Raw genomic sequence first — 21254 nt, 5'->3', positions numbered from 1 at the left:
GACCAACTGGTAGTGATTCATAAGAAAGAGCCAAGCTTCAGGTTTTAAAGAGGACCTGTATAAAGGAGCAGCATTCAGGAGCCATGGTTGAATATGAAGACATTCTACCTGAACCTGGGGAGATGAACAGCTCCATGTAACTCTACATCCACTGCTCATAACAAGCAGCACTGGCCAGAGTCTCTAAGGTCTGTAAAATAAGGCAATGCCTGCCTCATGGAGTTAAAAATAAGGGCCCCAACCCTCGCCTTGTCCACATTGAGTGTAACCTATAATGAGTGAGTCTTTTGAGATGGCTACTAGGTTTACACTTGGTGATTTATTACAGAAACAAAGGATTTCCTTAGTAGAAGGCAGATGTCTGGGCATCACAAGACTGGGTGGTGCAGGGAATATCTGGTGGTGATTTTGTTGGCCTAGGTACTACCCCATAGGCACCTGAACTGGGAATGGGACAGCTTATCTTCTCTGAGTTGAGTTTGTTCAGCTATAAAAGTGGAGTTTGGTACTGTAGCATTATGATTAGAGTATGCCGCATTGCAAACCCGGCCCACATAACAACAATAGTAAACGTTTGATCTGGAGTTATTGTTAATGGTCATTGTTTTTTGAGACAGTCTTACTACATATGCCAGTCTGGCCTCAGCCTTGCTGTCCTACCTCAGCCTCCTCTGTGTGCTGAGTGTGACCCATTTTAACTAATTTTTTAAATTATTCTTATTTAAATAACAGAATAGCAGCAGAGTTATATGGTAGAGACCACAGCTCTCAGGGGTGGGGGGCAGCTGCTTGACCCTCAGTTCCCAGATGGCTTGCTGCCTAAGCCTTGGAAAGTTGGGTCACATTTTGGTGGCTTGGTTTTTATGTTTTCAAAGTGGAAATTACAATGGGACTGAACGGTCATATGCACAAGGTAGTTAAGGCATTTTTTTTTTTTTTTTTTTGGTTTTTCGAGACAGGGTTTCTCTGTGTAGCTTTGCGCCTTTCCTGGATCTCGCTTTGGAGACCAGGCTGGCCTCGAACTCACAGAGATCCGCCTGGCTCTGCCTCCCGAGTGCTGGGATTAAAGGCGTGCGCCACCACCACCCGGCGTGTTAAGACATTTTTATGAAGTGATGTGTATTTAAGGCTTTGGTCTGACATGCAGCGGTGTCTGAATGTTAACTCTTCTGTCACACACACACACACACACACACACACACACAGACACACACACTTCATTTAATATAAAATCATGTTAAATCTACCTTTACAACATTTTTCCATCCTGTGTGTGTGTATGCACGTGCATGCATCTGTCCTGGTCTAGGATGTACAGTGAAGCTGGAGTAAGAATCCAAAATAAATGAGATGTTGAGTTTGATGACTGTACGATTACTGGTGTCTTTAAAGAAGAGCTGTAGACGTAGGGCAGTTTGAGAAGCTTAGCTGGGAAGGAATTCAATTCTGTATCTGGTCAATATGAAAAGCTGACAGGCTTCTATGCACTAATGTTAAGGGAAGGGGTTGGAATTTCAGACCTAGAATTTATGACTTAAAGTGATAAAAGCAGTCAAGTGTGGTTGTATACACCTGTAATCCCAGAATTTGGGAGCCTGAGATGTTAGGGTGGAGAAAGCAAGGTCAGCCTCGACTACATATGCAGGCCTCGTCTCAAGAAATTATTGCTATTTCTTGAAATAAATAAACATGGTGGTCAACATTGTGCATCATCTTAGTACAGGGCCCAGCAGGGGTATAGGTACCATTATTAGACACAGTTCAAAGATGGGGGAAACTGAGGCACAGAGTCTATGATTTATTTGCTTCAGGTCACCTAATTAATCAATAACCCAGAGTTTCAACCCAGGTAATTTTTTTTTTTTTCTGGAGTTGATATTCTTTACTCTTTTGCCTCCAAAGAAAAAGTGGAAGCCACTTGACTGGCCAAGACCACACAGTAGGAGAGGAGATGTGTCCTAATAAGGGTATGCTTTGTTTTTAGCCAGCAATATTTTTTCATTTTCTCATTAGCAACAGGGTCCTATCGGTTGAGCCAATGATGAGGACTCAGCAGATATTGTGTGAGTGAATAAATGTTAGGGATCCAAGTCTTGTTACAGTTTACACCTCTGTCCCCAATCCTACCCTAGTAACAAGATGTTCTAGACCACAGTTTACAGTGAAAACCAGGAGAATCATCCAAATACATACTTCCAATTCCCAGCCCTGATCCTACTGTGTGTCCATTAGGGTCAGCTTGGCCCACTGTATCCTTAACATAAAAGAACATTTGACTGGAAGCCATATTTTGACCTACAAGAGCCAACCAAATTTGTAGAAGGCCGAACCACAGTAGTTTTGTTACATAATGTAAAGCCATAACAAAATGATGTTGGTTTTCCATATGAGTCCTAAAGCAGCTGTGAAGGTGATTTTAAAAGAGGAATTCCCAAAATGTTTAGAGCAATCACAGCATTGCTGAGGTAATTACATTGCTTCCCCAAGTGACTATTTTGAAGGGAAAAGCTAGTTTGAATTTGTAGTTGCTGGGGTATTTAATAAATACCACTTTCATTACTGAAAAGACTTTCTTCCTAAACCTGGTTTTTCTAGAAGAGGAGGGCAGCGTGGAGGAGAAGCATGTCACCGTATTCTCTACTCCATTGTTGCTTTCTCTGTTTGGGGTGGAATCGGTCCATCAGGTCATTTTCTGAGCTCCATGGGCCATCCCCATCCCTGCTTCTCTTTGAGTTGTTCCCAGCACTTTGACCTTTCCTCGGCGAAGCTCCACATAGACAGTGGGGCATTGTGATTCCATCCTGTAACCTGTGTAAATGGAGGGGGGCGGCCCCAGATGACAGCGGTGCTTCAGGTGGACATCTGTTACATTCTATAGAACCGTTTCCAGAGAACGAGTTCACCTATGGGAAATCTGATACTAGTCAATAGTTAACAGTTTTATATTAGGGAACCCGCTGACTTTTTTGAAGCATGCTGTGGTATAAGAGAGTGGAAAATAGTTGCCTGGGAGGATCCATTAGGTATCTGTATGGTATGTGGCTACCCACAGTTTTGTTGGGTCTCACATCCATAGTTGCAAACCTCTTCTTTCTACTCTATGTCTACTAATAATCACACAGACAATTAGAAGGTCATGCCCCATGTAGCAAATTTTCTCCAATAGCCAATGATCAAATCATCTCAGTTTTCTTATTTTTCAGTTAGTCGTGCATCTTATTGACATCCTTAGATTGTGAAAGATAACTCAAACAAGAATAGATGTTTAGCTTTTAAAAATTAAGTTTATTTATTTATGTGGGCCTTTTTGCCTGTGTGTACATGTGTACCAAGGCATACACATGGAAGTCAGAGGAGAACTAAAACAAAACAAAACAAAACAAAACAAAAAAAGGCTAGTCTCCTTCCACCATACATGTCCTGGGATTGAACTCAGGTAATTAGGCTTGACATCACCTCCTTCTGCTGAGCCATCTCACTGGCCCAAAAGACACTCAAGACAAACTAATGGTGGAAACAGTGTCTTCATCCGAGTTTCTCCCATGCACATTTTCTCTTTGACAATCATCCATTTTCTGAGCATGGACTTTATTGAACACCGACTTGGTTTTTCCAGCTGCTGGAGATAATATTGTCAGGGGAACATCCTTGGAGCTCACAGTAATGACAAGTAGGTCAGTGAGATGAAAAAGTAAATTATCAAGTGCTTTGCAAAGTGCTAAGGGTTATGGGGGAAGAAAAAGTGGAAGAGACTAGGAGGACTTCCTGAAAACTGGAACATGTTTCAGTTTTAAATATCAACCAAACTTCTGGGTTCTCCCTAAGAGAATGACACTGGGCAGAGTCTGGAAGGAGCTGAGGAAGCCAGGGCAGCATGGCCCAATGGGGTGTCAGGAATCCATGGCAGTGTATGTCCAATGGGGTACCAGTCCTGAGAAGTGCTGGGCATGAAAGGGTTTTCTAAGGTTGGAAGGAAAAGATTTTAGACATTTACAAGGCTTGTTAGCATATTAAATAATTTTCAATCTGCTTAATTAAAAACCATTGAAAAATGCTTCTTTCTCCCCACCCCCTTCCTTCCTTCCTTTCTTAACATGCCGTCGTGAGTGGTTAGGGACTCTTGACATTGCAACACAATGTGTCATCAAAGCTCTTGTTCAAGACTCTCATGAGTAAGTTACAAATAAAAATCACATACACATACCACAATGTTTTAAACAAAGTCACTATTTTGTGTTGGGCACGTTCATTTGGCCATTCTCCCTGTAGGCACCTGGGCTGTACGCTGGATGCTACCTTTACAGCAACTAGACCATTGCTCTGCAACCAGCTTTCAATGTAGATGACATCTTGCTGGCAGCCATCAGTAGGCCTTCCAAGGAAGGATGGTCTAGCAAAGGGGCATAGTTTTCAGAGACCTGAGCCTCAGTTTGTCCCAAACAGGGGGAATTAACCTTTTTTGTTTGTTTGTTTTATCTTTTATAAAGTGGGCATAATATACCAACTTTGAAGGCTTGTTGCAAAGATTCAATAAAATGACGTGTAAAAACACTTTGTGAATGAGGAAGCATTAAAAAAAAAAACAGTGTTTCATGTGCCTTTTGAAAACTTGCTTTCTTGGTATCTGGGATGAGTTAATCCATTAGTGGATAATCCATTATCCTATCTAGGGTTTATTTACAAAGAACTTTTCAAAAGAAGTTTGATGGTGAAAGAATAGGGATTTGAGTCTGTAAACTGCTCTGTTTTGGGCCAGTGTCTAGTTATTGACACTTATTAACATTACCTATCAGCCAACTAGTTTAACTAGCTGAGGCCCCATTTATCTGTAATAGCCACTGGGACCCAAACTTTGCTGTGTGCTAGAATGACTTGGAGTGTGTGTGTGTGTGTGTGTGTGTGTGTGTGTGTGTGTGTGTGTGTGTGTGCATGCATGCCACAGAGTGCATGTAGAAGCTACAGAACCAGCCTGGGGGTTGGTCCTCAGTCTACATTGTGTATACATGAGCTCCCTGGGGTTCTCCAGCCTCTGCCTCCTGTCTCCTGTGGGAACTCTGGAAATGGAGACAGCCACACTGTGTCCATCTTTGACACAGATTATTGAGCTATACTCAGGTCCTTACACCCACTCAGCTGTCTCCCTGACCCCATACTTGGAGGGTTTTCATTAGCAAGTATGACTCCTTATGGCCTGCCTTCAGATAGTCTACCCTAACTGCTGCAGAGTGTGACTGGGGTATTTAAATAGTTTTTGTTAGTTCCTTGGGAGTTTGTGTGTGTGTTTTGATGACTTTCACCTCTTCTCCAAATCCTCTGAGATCCACACCTCCTTCCTTATCTACCCAACTTCGTATTTTTCTTTTTTTTTTTTAAGAATCCACTAAGACCAATGTCTGTTGCCCAAATATTCCTGTGTGGTGACTTTCTTGTTGAGTGTGGTCAGCTTACCAGAGGCCAACACTCTAAAGACAAAACGGTCCCTCTAGCTCCTAGCAGCTAATGGCTGCCAATATCTCCACAGCCAGGGGTGGGATTTCATGCTCAACTGCTCCCTCCTTGCTGGAATTTGGTTCTGCTTAGGTTTACACAAGTCTTGTGTGTGCTGTGGCATCCACTATGAGTTCACAAGTGCAGTTGTCCTATATTCAGGAGACACTGTTTTCTTGTCGCCCACCACCTCTGTCTTTTACACTCTTTCTGCTCCCTCTTCCTCAGTGGCCCTGGAGTCTTGGAAAGGAGAGTTGTGCTATATATGTTCCATTTAGGGCTGAGTATTTTGCAATCTCTGATTCTCTGCCCCTTGGTCAGTTGTGACTCTCTGTGTTAATCACGGTCTATTATAAACAGAAACTTCTCTGACGGGGGTTGAGAGATGAATGGAGCATGTGGTTAGATGTACGGCCGAGTTTGGGAACCACACAGATGCTAGTCCCTGGAATGAAGTGCTCAGTATAAAGAGGGCTGTTTCCGAAGCTTCAGACTATGGTGGATGGGCCTGTCTCTTTGGGGACTGTAGCTGGACGGCACATGATGCATGAATGTGTTATGGAACAAAGCCACACATCTCATGGCAGCTGGTAAATGAACAGACAGAAGAAGGACAGAGTCCTTGGACCTCCTTCCAGGGCTCCCCCGACCCAATGTTTTAAGTTCCTTCCTTTTGATATTCTAACTTTCTCCTGCTAGATCCAGTCTCCTCCTGGTTCTACCACTTCCCAATGACTGTATAGTATAGGCTGGGAACTAAGTCTTAAAACTATGGGCTTTGGGGGACACTCAAGATACAAATGTAACATTGGCCAAACGAAAAGCTTAAAAGTAGATAAAAATTGGTGTGCATGATTGCCTTGTCTTTTGGAAAGGTTGCTATGCAAGAAGGTTGAAATGGAGAAGACTGCTTCCAGTAGCTGCCCACATTAACCAGACATCAGCCATGACATGTGCTATAACTTCTACCCCTTCCCCACCAATCCTCCAGACTTGGATTTCCATCTTGATGGTAGGGTATGTGACCACAGGAAGACTCAGAACTTTTCTCAGGAATGTGATATTTGTTCGGCATGCTTTCTGGGTCCTTCCCACCATCCAGTGGCATCTTTCCCACCATCCAGTGGCTGATGTGCAAGTGTGAAGACCTGGAGTCTGGATGCCCTCTGGCTTTCTTTGCCTTAGCTTTCTGGGAACTCTCAAATGTGTTGTTTATACCTTGATGTCAAACAACGTTAGTGTTAATATTTGGGGGCAGGAGAGAGGGATGATGTTTGCATTTTAACCTTAAGCCTGGGTAGGAAATACAGGATTTTATTCCATAAAAATGACTGAATACATAAAGTAGTGTTTAGGAAACTTATAACTTTCATTCTAGAGAGGTTCCTCTGAGCACTTGGATCATGTACCTGTGGCCGGCCCAGCTCTCTCCACTTTCTGGCACATCAAGAGCATTCTCATAGATTTCTGCCTATGCAGGCTGAGATTCCTCTCTGATTGTCATTCATTCATTCATTCATTCATTCATTCATTCATTCATCTATTCAGCACTTAGAGAGCATCAGCTGTGCTCCACACATACTGTGAGTCAACAGATAACTAAACCATCAGTTACACTAGCTGATGACAGAGTAACAGTAATTCAAGTATAGGGCTAATCTCAGACGTGTGTGGACATGGTGGAAACACAGGAGAGTCCTCACAGTGGGGAGCTGGGAGGGGCCATCTCGGAAGAGCTCATGGCTCCACTCATGACTTCCTTTGGACGATTGCCTCAACAGCACTGCTCCAGGGCACTGACCTGAGAACAGGAGCAGGGGCTGGCCCAGGTTAGAGCCAGACATCAAAGACTGAGTGGTCTGCCCAGGGAGTGCAAGAGCAACCACAGGCAATGGTGAGCCATACCCGCCAGAGTTCTGACTCTAAGTTTAGTGTTCTTTCCATGACCCTGAGTTTCCCCTGCTGGTTCAGCAGCTGGCAGAGCTACATAGATGAAGACATAGTTGGGCCCCAGTGGCATCAGGTGACGTTGTGAGCATTTTTTCCAGTTGAACCTGGCTGCCAGGGAAAGCTCTGCCCCTCTTCTTGTGCGCCCAGGCAGTCAATGTGCTATCACGTCTGGAAAACTAAGCCTTAACATGGAGGACTTCGGGAAAGCCCAGATGTAACCCAAAATTCAGTGTGGCAGGAGACTTCTATTCTGATATGGTACAAATTCAGAACTCTGCACACTGAAAATCACCAACATTTTTGCCAGGGTGTTATGTATTTTATGTACTTAGAACTTGATCAAATAAATGGAGTTTTATTTCATACTCTGAAATTATTTTCATCTATACCTCTTCTCTTATCTTTATTAAAGGCTTTAACCATCACTAATTTACTGGTGGGTCTCAAATAAATTTCTTCAGCCACAAATATGTTCTACATTCTTGCCATGGCCAGTGGAATCAGGCTTTACTAAAAGATTGTAAACTCAAAATATTTCAAACTGAATTCAGTGTTTTCTTAGTCTTAATTTGCATATCATGAATAGCCTACTATCAATTCAGTTGTCCAATACAGAATATTGAAATTAGCTCACTCTAACTCTCTACCAAGTGTCCTCCTTTGCCCTCCAGACCTGTCAGGATTCTACTCTGCCCCCATTCTTTGCTACCTTAACACCTGCAGGATATGCCTTTCCTTCCTAAAAAAATAAATAAATAAAAGAACATTCCCGCCCCTGCTTAGTGAAGCTGCCCTGGCAGCTGGAAAGCACTGGCCCTGTTTTCATTCGATGTTCGTTCATCTCTTTCTAGCAGGCTAATACTTCTTCCTCCATCAGTTAAGTAAAATACCTTGAAAACAGATTCCTTTGATGATGGAAGCTTTTATTGTGTCTCGGGGCTATCATTTGGAATACTAGTGGTTATTACACACTACTGTGTTGTGGTAGGTAGGCATGGCATTTGCCTTAAATGGATATCTATTCTCTTTAATCTCCATTTTAAAATAAGCTATTTTTTTTTATTCCAGTGGCTCTTAACCTTTTTTTTAAATCATGAACACATCTGGAATGTGATGAAAATTATGAATCTTCTATATTGAACACCCTTTCTCTCCTCCTGCTCTCCCTTCCCTTCTTTCCTCCACCCACAACTTCATACAAAAACAAAACAAAATACAACCCCCCAAACCAAAACCAAACCAACCAACCAACCAAACAATCAAACCAAAAACCACCTCCTCCATGTATTCTTGAAGTGGTGAAACCTTGATAAGGACCTTTGTCTTATATAGATTTATTGCATATTTTCATGTATCGGTCATAGTGTACTTGTCTACTTTAAATAAATGTTCCAGTGAACTTGGTTCTAGCTGAGATGTGTATGACCAGGGACCCATTTTCCTTGAGTTTGTACCACAGTTTTGAAAGTGAACTGTGGCTAGGGCAGTGGATCACACATCCATCTGGAACCTACCCTTAACTAGTTGTAGGACTCTGTGAGATTCTGTAATGAGCTGTAGTGGAAGTCAACCTGGATTCTCGACCAGGGGACCTGAGTTCTTGGCTCCACATGTTTTAGTAACTGTGGAGAACTTTTTAGAAACATGACTCAGGTGTAAACTGTCCATCCGACTAACTGACAGCCCTTTTGTGTTTGTAGCATCCTTGGCATTTCTATTGTTTCATTATCCCAACAAAAAAGCTGCTGAGGAAGCCAATGGGTAAACCACACCTAGTGCCTGAGTCTCAGCACTTGGGAAGTGAGGAAGGTAGACCAGATGGTCAAGGTCACCCTCAGCTACGTGTTGAGTTGGAGGCTGGCATTGGCATGGTGGATTACATGAGACCCTGTTTCAAAAATAAAAAAATAAAAAACAAAAACAAACAAGCAAACATCCTGCTACACACACACACACACACACACACACACACACACACACACACACACACAGGTCAACAAGTATGAGCATTCAATTCAGAAGGGCAAACATGAAAGGAACACACAGAGAGGCGCACAGAGAGTAGCTGCAGTTAGGAAATCCACAAAAGGTCCCTTCTGGCTCTCAGCCCCAAGTCTCTTTATTGTCAATCTTTGCTTCCCAAAGTATGTCATGATTTCACAAGCTGCTTCTTGCTTATGAGTTGAAGACAATGATTGGATGCATTCATATCAAATGAGGTTGTGTTAGAAGGAAAATAAATTGTATGTAAGTGCAAGTGATGACTAGTGACATTCTGGCAGTTGTACTGGGTGACCAGTATGCATGATAACTGATAATTTCATCTTGGATAAAAAGGACACTTGTAGAAACTGTGCTTTTACCCTCTCTGAGTATTTGACACCAGGAACTCATGCATGCTAGTCAAGTATTGTACCATGGAGCTATATCCCCAGCCTGAGAGTGCAAGTTTGAACATCCTTTTGTCTATGAATTCTGTTTTTCCAAATGACTCTGAATGATACTAGAGACTAGAGAAAGGAACTTGACCTTGGCTTACTCAGCCGGGGCTCTTGAGCATCTTTGGTTATGTCATCCTCAAACCACTGATGATTGGTTGTGTGCTTGTGCTTGCTCTTGCTTTCTCTTCCCCACTCACATTCTGGTTCAGACTCCTAAAGCTGAAGAGACCTCAGAGGTTAGTGTAACTCCACTTTGTGCAAGTGGAACCAAAGCCTTTGCCTGAGGTCACACAAGCTATCTAGTAGCAGATCTAGAGTTGTTCCTGTTTCTGGTGACCACCAGATCCTAAATGTCCTAACTTTTTAAATCACAAAACATAGTTGGAAAATGCAAAACTAGCTAATGCAGCCCCTGCATGATTACATTTCCAGCAGCTTTCTGCATATCCCCTGCTCATTGTCATCAGACCCAATGCCAAACTGTGCCTCATTGCAATATCATTTTCAAGGTAAATACTCTCACCACTACTCTGACTTTGTTGTTTTCCCTTTCCTCCATCCCTCCCTGGAACCCAAACTCCTCCTGCCTCAGCCTCCCCTGTGGGTACCAGGATTCCATCTGGATATATGCAGCCATGTCAGGGTGACTTATTTTTGAGGACTGTCTAAGGTATGTTGAGACCAATTTAATATTTTCAGATGAAAGGGGGAAAAAGCCTTTGTTACGTGCAACTTCAAATTCGATCAGATTGAAAAGTGCCATCAGTGTGTTCCAAAGGATGCCTTTGTGTGGATTAACGCACCAGAGGCACAATGGAAGCCACTGTTATGATTGGCACCATGCTGGCTAAACTGGAAGAGATGGGGACGTGGGGAGACATGATTCAGTTAGAAAAGAATTGAAAGGTAGAGAAAGGATTAAAAGGCACCCCCAAACAGTTAGAGAACAGTGATGTTCTATGCAGCAGTGCACATTGTGGAACTGTGCAAGAGTAGAATGGTTGTAGATAGCAGCATTGTGGATGCAGTGAGGTTGGAACACAGCCTTCACTGATGGCTAGAACTGGAATAATGAATCATAAGTAAAGAGGCAGAAGGAAGGTTTGGCAGGCTGGGGAAATGGTAAGGGGGGTGTTCACATAGCCTATGAGACGCCAGTGAGTTAACGACCTGATTGGTCCACGGGGGCACCAGTCTGGGTATAATGCCATCAGTTGGCAATAGGTTGGTGGTAGTGAGAGCTCAGAGCCCTTGAATTTGAATCCTAGCTAAGTAACCTGGGTCTAAACTTCTCCATGCTGGGATATTCTTGTGTACAGTGGGGCTAATCCGTATCTTCCCCTCCTACTGTGTTGGAGATTGAATTTGATTTCCATGCTCTAAACAAAGTCAAGTTTATGACCTTGCTTTCCATGTGTCCCATGCTGCCTGGTAAGCTTTTTCAGTCCTTCCTGGTTTGGCTGGGAAGTTAAACTGAGCATGCTCCAACTCTATTACCTATTATATTTAAGATGAAGACAGAAAATAAAACCTTGGAAATAGTCTGAGTCTGAACTTGGACAAGCAATAGAAAGGCATTCTTGAAAGAGCTGGAGAGTCTTGGCTTTGAAAGCACCTGTGCAGGCTGGGCATTTTAGTGCATGCTTGCAATCCCAGCACACAGGAGGCTGAGACAGGAGTCTTGCTGGGTGGTTGAGGCCAGTCAGAGGTACATAAGGAACTCCTCCCGCTCCCCCCAAAAAGAGCAAGCAAACATCTATTAAAACCTCTGGAGAACTTGAGCATTGACTGCCAAGGGGCGGGACCTCTGGCCCCCGCACTGATGTGTGGGTTGGTGAAGCAAGGACAGCATTGGCCTGAAAAGAAAAAATAATGTATTTCAGGGGATTAAAGTTAGTCAAGTTTTTTTTTTTTTTTAATTATTCTTTTGATATCCTGGAGGTAGGTCATCAAGGGTCTAGTTCTAAGGATAATAAGTGAAACAAACAAATAAAAATCCAGAGAACTGGATAATGCCTGTTAACCAGTTAACCAGTATGTTTTGGCTATTTACTGGAAAGTTACCAATAATATCAATAGACAGGCATGCTGAATAGGCTCTAGGTCTCTTGAATCAATGGCTCTGGTCACCTCTCAGCACCAAGGGGATGTATCAGCTCATCTGCTGGCAGTCCAAAGAGACTGTAAGCAGAGCCAGAGCATCTGGGCCGATTGTCAAGGGTGGAGAGGCTCCGCTCAAGTCTTGGGATCCTGCCATTCGTCAATAGTCCTCTGACCCTCTTAGTCTACCTCAGCCAGGCTCTCCTCCAATTCTGATTGTCTGGCTTTTGCATAATTACAGTGTCTTCCCCGTGGGGTTTGCTAGCAATTCTTGGATTGTGACTCTGAAGGGAAAAAGCTGCAACAAGTGCCATGGTGCTCTTATGAAACTTAGCCTGTTTCAGTGAAACAGACTGTGTTCAAATGGGTTGTCACTGAGGATGATCTCCAGTGAGTTAAAAAGGTTCCTCCGGGCCCTTCCACTCTACAGATGTGACATTCTCCTCTGTGGGTCTCCCTCACCCGCCAACCTTGGCGTCTACTGTCATCTTTTAGGAATTTGGAATCTGTAGGGGACAGTGAGGGACCTCAGCAATGCCTTCTAGAGAACAAGGTCACGGTCAAGTGTTGGGGAAATTCCTTAGTCTCTTCTACTGAGACAAATGGGTAAGTAGTGATAAAGGCAGACAAAACGTTTATTTGGACCTGGTGCTGGGCTTCCGTATCTCAGGCCCATGCACAGGGTGCAGATCTATACCCTATTATGATGACGTGACAGCAGGTAGGGATGTCCGGCAGGGAGCAAAGGAAGGCTGGCAAAAGTCAGTTGTGCCATGTAGTTCTGTGACCACACCAGCAAAAGCACACCTTCCTGTTCGCAGTTATTATTAAGGTTACCCTGGAACCCCTCCCTGCTGATGCTGGGGCAAATAATTATTAAAATGACAAAGGCATTGGATAGTCAGCTCTCACATCTTTGTCTATATAAAAAAGTTTTACTGCCATTTAGAATAAGTCAAATGAAAGCTATCACCCTCTATGTCCTTCCACACTCCCCTGGTGGTGACTTAGATGCCAGCACCCCCCCTCCCCCAGTTTTCTGCCTTGTCCATAGAACCCTCACGCACAGCCTGGGACTCCTCTTTCTTCCCAACCCCCTCCCCATTAAAAGGAAAAAAAAAAAGATTTAAAGAAAAATAGCTCCAGTTGAGTGAGGCCTACGCACCGGGTATGCAAGTCAGCGAGCGTGACCCACGAACACGAGTGGGGCCCTGGGTGGATGCTCCTTGGTGCCAATTCTCTGCCTGGGCCCGGTGGGTAGAGAGGGGAAGATGTTTATTTTTAAGGTTGGGAGGTGGGTCGTGTAGGTCTGGGATCCAGGAACCCAGCACCCCAGCACTGGGGCTGAAGGGGTTCCTCCTTCCCCTCCCCCACTCCGTTTTTTTTTTTTTTTTTTCAAATTTATTTTGCCCAGGCGGGGATTGGCGACGGTCAAAAGGGAGCAGTTGGCACTGAATGTCACCCTGAAGGTAAAATGAAAGACAAAAGAGGAACGCATGCTTGCTTTTGCAGCGGCTGCGGCGGCGACGGAGGCAGGAGCAGCAGGATTTAAAGGGAAAAAAGAAATCACACGCACATACATACATCTATACACACCCAGAGGCGTCGATTATGCAAACGCAGTAATGCCATCAAATCCTGACAGTGCCGGGGAAATTTTTTTTTCAAAAAAAAAATAGATATATTTATTTTATTTTTTTTTAAAAAAGAGGGAGCCAAACGCATGCAAAGAGAAACGTGCACATACCACGCAACCACCCGAGGAGAACCTGGCAGCCTGTCTCCTCTTCTGCCAAGTTATCATTAAGAAAACAGGGAAGGCATCATGACGTCCTGGGTCACAGGGAGTGCGGACCGACGCTACCAAGAGCGAAGGGAGGCGCCTGGGCGCTCCGGCTAGCCGCGGGCGCAGCTCGGCCCCTCGCCGCCCGGCTGGGTGAGTGCTGCGCCGCTCGGGACGCGGACCCCGGGGCCCACGCAGGGCCGCCGCGCGCGGGGACACAGCCTGGGGCCGGGCCCTGGCCGCCCGCCGGCCGCCCGCCACCCCCTCGCCCCGCCGAGGTCGCGGGAGCCCAGCTCAAGGAGGCGTGTGTGAGATGTGCGATGTCCCTGCATGGGGGGTTTGTAGACTTTCCTAAGCCAAAGCAACCGGGGCTGCTACGGCTGCTTTGAAAAAAAAAAATTAAAATTAAAAAAAAAAAAAATCCCCGAGGACTCACCCGATTAACCTGCTGCAGTTCTGACCCTGCCAAAGGTAACTGCCCCATCCTTAACCATCAGCGTCTGGAGACAGACATTTGCATCTGTGTTTGCAGTCCGGCTTGGAATCCGTATTGCTACCCCTTCCCCCTTCACTTGCTTAGAGTCTCTTGGAGGAAGAAAAAAAAAAAGAAAGAAAGAAAAAAGAAAGAAAGAAAAGAAAAAGAAAAAGAAAAAGGACACCCTCTCTCAATAACACACTCATAAGTAGTGCCCACCTCTTGCAGACTTGCCTGGCCCAGACTGCAAAACTGTCAGGTGTGTGCTGGAGACACAGATAAATTTGAATTGCTGTTAGATTCCTTCTTTCAACACCCCTCCCATCCCCCACTTCCTGGTTACAGACTTTGAGTGCTTGGTAAAGTGGCCAAGACCTAAGGCAGAGTTAGGGCACCGGGGCTGGGAGGGGATGGGGCCAAAGGGACATGGGGCAGGGGTCGCTGTGGGTGCAGCACGGGGGGGTGTCAGGAGTTGGAGGCTGTTGCCGTGGGGCAGTACTGCGGTTGTGGTGCTGCATGACCCTCCTGTCCTCTGAACCTTCCCCTCCTCTCCAGGCTTTCCGAGGCTTTCACCTTCCCCAGGGAGGAAGTCACCCAAGTTGTCTGGAGGTCACTGGACTAAGTATTTCAAACTGCTTATCATTCCTTGCCACCTTTTGATTCTATCAGAGCGCCTGCGGCTTAGAGCCCCGTGCACCTCCACCCCTCCCCACCCCTCCTTGGCTCCCAGATTCTCCTCTTCCCTTTCAGCAGGGACCCTTCTCCTAGATGCACCTTCTCCTCCACCCAGAACCTTAACAAGCAGTTCTGGAACTGCCTTGAGTCCCCGGCTCCCGGTCCCCCAAACCCCCAGGAAGCCTCTGGCGCTGAGGAATGAGTATATGTGTTTATTAATTGTGTTGTTTTGTTTGGGCGGATTCTGAGTTGCCAAACGGGCCTATGACCTCCTGCTACTTTCAAAGGACCCTGACCAGTAATTCAAGATGTGAAGACCTGCAGCCCCTGAAGTATTTTTCAGGGCAGCTGAATGGTTGGACTAGTTTTAAAGAGAAACTCATTTGTTTCCCACACTGCCCAAAGACCAAATACCAGAGGGTGTTTGGAAAACACCCAAGTTCAGAAACACTTAAGTTCAGGAAAAAAAAAAAAAAAGAAGTCAGAAGTGTCTGAGGGAAGATAGGCGGAAGGACCTCGGAGTGGCTTTAGCCTGTCTTTGGCTGTTTTTTTTTCTTCTCCTGTCCAGTAGATTGGGTGTTACCAAACTGAGTTAAACAACCTGAGAAGCAGTTCTGTCTTTGTGACAAAGGGAGGGAACTTTGAAGGCCTCTCAGATCTGAGCTCCTGGGTGGCAGAGGCATGGCCTTGCTGATGGAGGTGACATGACCTTGAAGGGGATGCTTCCTTGCTTTGAGGAAGCCGTCAGGCTGTGAGGAAGCAGGACCTCCAGGATCTTTCAAGCATTGATTCGTCTGCTATCTGTGCTTTCGTTATTTTGTCCTAAAGCAATTCTCCTAACTCTTTAAACTTACATTACGTAGTATTAAATGTATATCTATTGTGAATGGCATCATATTGCACATTAAACTGTCCATTGACTGTGGTGATGAGGTTAAAAAAAAGATGGCTCCTTCCCCTTAGTAAATCAGAATCATTTAAGTGTTCTTGTATGATATATCCTGAAACCTTCTGGTATTCTCTGCTCAACAGAAGAGACTAGATCAATCGATTAGGTTTTCACGTGTGTGTGCAGCTCAATTTATTCTGTGCAATTTTTTCCAGAAATTAAAAGGTTACCAGAGAGTGCCATGTTCCCATCTCCAACTGAGCACCACTTATTACCACAACAGTATTTCAATATTAAGTGATCTTCAAGATCTTTCATCTTTCATTTTGAGCTCCAAATTTGACTCAGCGTGAGTGTGGCAGCCCAGTAAGATAAGGACTAACTAGCTAAGCACGCAGACCACCAAAAAGCTCTCAGGAGCATGTTGCTGCAAACAGTATCTGAATAACCCCCTTCCCAGGGACCTTTCTCAGCTGTAGTGAGAATTTTGGCAAGCGCCTGTCAGGGTTGATGGGCTTGTGTTTGAGACTGATCTCCTCCATGACTTGTTTCTCCTGCTTCTCTACTATATACCTTAGTTGAACACTCAAGGCAAACGGTCCCTTGACATGTTCTAACAGACATATCCCTGGGTTCACCTGCCACAGGAAAGAGGACTATTTAGGAGATTCTTCCTTTTGTTCAAAGAGGTGGCAATCAGGTGGCTTCATTTATTTATTTACTTGTTTACTTTGATGTCTCGTGTGCTCCACTCTGTTCGGTGCAAACCGACTCATATCCAAGGAGGTCAAAGCTGCCTCTGGAGGTTGACCTGTGACGTCAGTTTCAGTTGGACCTGGAAGACCAGGTCACCCCGGTGAAAGGATTTTATGAAACAAAGCAGATAATTGGTATTTGTTTGGAAATTGTTGGAAAACTGTTGGGATAGAAAGCTTTTGAGGGAAAGCCACATTGATGAAGAAAAACACTGAAGAGGTAGGGACTTTTGAATAATAGATTGACTATGTAATGGTCAACCACAAGATAAAATTTTTACACAGTATTTTTATGGCTTAAATTGGCTGCAGTGTAAACCAGGCTTACTACTCTATTAAGTCATTATACTCTTCAATTATTTAACATTTCTGGCCAAGCTATCTTCTGTGGTCTTTTTTGTACACATCAGGAATGATATGTACGGTCATAATTGCTTGTTGTTAGTGTGAGCGCTTTGCTTTGGAACAAGGTTTAATTTTAACTTCTCGGGACAATACTAAGAAGAATGTACAGAGGGAAGGGACTGTGATGGAAATAGCCTGAGCTCCATGAAACAGGGTAGCTACAGCATTGGAATGTGCCTAATACAATCTGAGGTATCCTCACTCAGGAGCCCTGGCAGCATCTGCCTCTTAGGTACTATGCATTTTGAAGGACTATATCTCTATTTAAATGTAGATCTTCAGTTTTCTCCAGGGGGCACTTGGCAAATCTTTCAATCGAAGCACTGGTAGAAGAAAAGTGACTGAACATTTCTCCAGGAACAATAGCATCTGTCACTTTGAAATAATGATTACTAAGTATCACAATATTGTGATTCTGCAAAAAAAAAAAAAAAAAAAATCATTTTAAAATTATCTTCCTAAAGTGAAAAATAACATACTGGGGCTTTCTGTGTAAAAGAGACACCGTCTCTTAGGACTTTGTTGTGGGTTGGCTACAGCTGTGATGTAACAGGACTTTACAATTCAGGTTTTAGGTGCCCATTGCCATTCCAGTAGAGTAACCGGGCCTTCAGAATCAGAGCAAGAATTAGCGACATGTTCACAGGCTCTCAGGCCAAAGTTAGGGGTAGGGAAGTGTGGACTCTAAACAAGGCCCTCCCCCCCACTACCCCTTGCTTTTTGGTGGTACTGGAGCAGAAACCCAGGGGATCCTGTATACCAGGCAAGACCTCTACCACTGAGTTACTTCCTTCCCTAGCCCAAGGATATTGCCCCAAATAGTCAACTTTCATTTATTTTTATCCCAAGCCATCATTGTATAGAGTTTAGAATCAGTGGTCCAAGACTAAGAAGCCCAAAGGGTCTTCTTTGAAGGTGATACTTGTGAAATATCTCCCAAAGTTTTGGAATAAGTTGTCAACACATACATCTAATGGTTCTGATCCCTCAAATTGAGTGTGTTAGGGAAAATCTCCTTAAAAAAGTCTTTGAATGAACATTTCCTGGGAGGAGGTTACAGCTCTCTGGGTGCTTAGCTAAGAGCCTTTTCTTTTTCTTGGAGGTTAGATACCCTTCAGTATTCTACCCTGGTTGCAAGACCTCTTCTTTAGATTACCTCTTCCACTGTACTGGATAGAGACCCAGCCTTCCATCCTCCCCGGGACATAGGTACTGTACACACATGTGCAAATGTATTTATCACCGCACACACACATGCAAATGTATTTATCACCGTCTACTGAGTGACTCATGTGGCTGTAGAGTGATGTCACAGTGCCACGTAAAGTTTTTGGTTGTCTCTGCTCATATTCCTATGTTGAAAGGCACTTTGCTTATTCAACTATGTAATAATAATAATAATTACCACAAGCCAAGGGATGAAGTCTTAGAAATTTCCAGGATACCGGAGATTCAACTCAGAGTTGCCTTTTTCTGGGCATGTCTGCTCAGGTAAATAACCTTGATCAAACTCTGAAAAGAATGCTAAACCATGATTCACTTGTTTTATTCCTCTATAGTATAAAGTGAAGTTACAGACAAATTGTTTTATTTCCTTAAAAAATATGCATTTCTAACAAAGATTTTTGATTGTTTTGACTACAGACTCAGAGTGCCAACATTATATGAAGCAAAGGAAAATGTTTATACCTCCAGTTTTATAGATATTTGAGAGGTTGTGTAAGCTGTGTTTCAAAATATATGTTTCCCATTTAAATCTGATCTCACTCTTAGATATATTCAATTAATAAGGCTGATGTTCTGACTATGATAATTTATATTCACAAATACCTGTTTTTATTAGCACAATTGTAGATGGTGAAACAAATTTCCATATCTGTTAATACTAACAAGAAAAATAACTAACATTTGTCTAGTGAGTGATAGTTTATAACTATACATCCTCATAGCCTGCACTTAGGGAGATTATTTATTGCCTATCTTAAGAAGGCAATCACTTTTTACAAGGTGAACATTATATGGAAACAGATTCTTTACTTTCCTCTTTGCCTCCTCTGCTTTTTTAAGTCTCACTCTCTCTCTTCTAATCCTTCTTTTTCACTTACTAATGTAAAACTCCTTTCCAGGGACAGAGCATATATAATTGCTCAACATACATGTGTCTTGAAAGGGGAACAGGAGCAAGCCGTCCCCACAGCTGGGGACTCTATCTTCTGCTCACCAGCGTTCTTGAGGAAAATGTTAGGTTGCAGGAATCATTTCATGCCCTGTATGTTTCCTGACATAAATCAGGAAGACTGTTAGCAGTTATAGCCCTTCTTAGAGACTGCGGCTCTTGTGCCACCGTAAACACAGCCTATATATTCCTCCAAGTTATTGTGTGTGGAGAGAAACCCAAAGTCGTCTGTGTAAATGAGCGCTCCCTTCAGCTGTGAGGAGTTCATCGTCAGTTTAGTATGGGCATTTGTTTTCTGAAGGTTGCAGAATTAGGACACAGTTCTGATGATGCTTCAGGCCAATCACCCTGAGAGTTGGGGGCTTGTTTTTTTTACCGATAATGTAGAATGCTGGTTGCCACGAAAGGTCAGCAGCAGTGATAGGAAGCCATTATCTGTGGAATCTGGTACCAGCTCATCGGAGAACAATGGTGGGCCTTTTAGTATCTGTGGGCCAACCAGAAGGAGTAGACTAGATGGCCTCCAGTTTACTTTCCCTTCGATTCTCCTTTAAGTGATTAAGATTAATAACAAGTCAAACAACAAATGCTCCTATTTACTCTTGTTCTAGAAGCTATTTCTTTATGTGTGACCATATGCCAAGGCTATAAATGACAGTGTGCAGAGTATGTAGCAGAGCTCAAGTTCATTGGCTTGGAATGGACACCTCATGGGACTTAGACATTCAGGTTTGAATACAGGTGTTTTCTTTATATGCCATATATCGGTTGTCCTAAACAGACCTTTTCTTTCTGTGAAAAACAGTCTTATATTGCCAAACTCCTAGGCCAGATCAAAATAGCTGATGTGACCTGTTTGAGTGAAATATTGTTTTATCAGTGACACCTCAAATGTGAAAATAGTTGTTCCATTGTGATACAAGTGATAAACGTGGCAGATAACGGAGTCGCAATGAACGGAGTCCAAGTTCAATATGTGGATACTCGAGGGTTGAGCGTTAAGACATTGCGCACGGATCTAGAAGTTGGATAGGTAGATAGGAGCTCTTGCAGAGTGGCTGAAAGGGGTTTTGAGAAACTTCTAGAATTTTAGAGACCGACAGCAAAATAGGAGACTTCCCTTTCTCCTGAAATAGTGAAACAGTACTATTACTAAGGATATGGCCTGCGATAAGATTTTTTTTTGTCCCTGAAATTCATTAAAAGTATGAGAGAGGAAAAATGGAGAAAGATAAATAAATTTACTCAGTGAAGCCATAGGCCAAGATATAAGAGAAGAAAAGGTGCAAGGCAATGACAGGTAAAAGAGGTGTGTGTGTGTGCGTGTGTGTGTGGTGTGTGTGTGTGTGTGTGTGTGTGTGTGTGTGTGTGTGTGAATACTGCCTGGCCTATTTTAACTGAGCTGTGGGATGTGAAGGCAGATGAAGGGTAGTGCCTATAATCACAGCACTGGGGAGACTGAAGCCTTAGGTACCAGGGTTAAAGCACCGAGTGTCTAAAACAAAGCAACAACAACAACAAAACAAGACAACAATACACAAACAAACAAGATCTATGGAAGAACAAGGGAAATGAATGCAAGTGACCACTCCCTGTCTTCCCTAAAGGGGACGATTCTGTGAATTCTGTGGAGAAGACTTGGAATTAGCTCTCCCGTTCTCATTTTAGAATTTCTGCTGGGCCACCCACTAATGTAATTTTGGGAAATTGCTAGTTCCCTGAGCCTGTATCACTTGTGAAAATGTAGCGAATCAAAGCATTGCTTCTCGAGATGGTTGTGCAGGTCGAGTGAGAATTGTTAGGCTGACCTGTCTCCACTCACCAGGTCTGACCCTTGGGATCTGATCAGTTGAGAGTGAGTTGATCTCACTGCAGAGCCTCTTTTGTTGGTGCTTTCTAGCTTCCTGTGGAGCAAGGCAGAGAGGGAGGAAGCAGGGAGTGACCCAGAGGTGCTGAAGGTGGCAGGCATTCCATAGGCCTGGTGCTTCTGAAACAGACAGCGCCAAGACATAGGCGGCTTTATTTATGTTCCCTCCCAGAGGGCCACTGCTTGTCCAAATAAACAAGTACATGACTTTAGAAACCAAACCAATGTATTTAGCATTGGTTTTGTTCGTC

General features: G+C 43.8%; 1 protein-coding gene across 3 annotated transcripts in view; it reads left to right on the top strand.

Moving 5' to 3' along the window:
* Nucleotides 1–21254, top strand: part of Esrrg (estrogen related receptor gamma) — a 629832-nt gene that overhangs the window by 28756 nt on the left and 579822 nt on the right. Inside the window, exon 1 of one of the 3 annotated variants that reach the window (XM_028876742.2) lies at nt 13035–13914. The exons of 1 other annotated variant lie outside the window; for it this stretch is intronic. The gene's annotated coding sequence lies outside the window, so the exon portion shown is untranslated. Of the gene's footprint in view, nt 1–13034; nt 13915–13999; nt 14233–21254 lie in introns of those variants that run through there. One more of the 3 variants, XM_028876743.2, reaches the window with a different exon arrangement.

Source organism: Peromyscus leucopus, chromosome 15 (genome assembly GCF_004664715.2).
Source record: "Peromyscus leucopus breed LL Stock chromosome 15, UCI_PerLeu_2.1, whole genome shotgun sequence".
Classification (NCBI taxonomy): Eukaryota; Metazoa; Chordata; class Mammalia; order Rodentia; family Cricetidae; genus Peromyscus; species Peromyscus leucopus.
The sequence above is the reverse complement of the archived record's forward strand: the minus strand, read 5'-3'. Positions and strand labels throughout refer to the sequence as shown.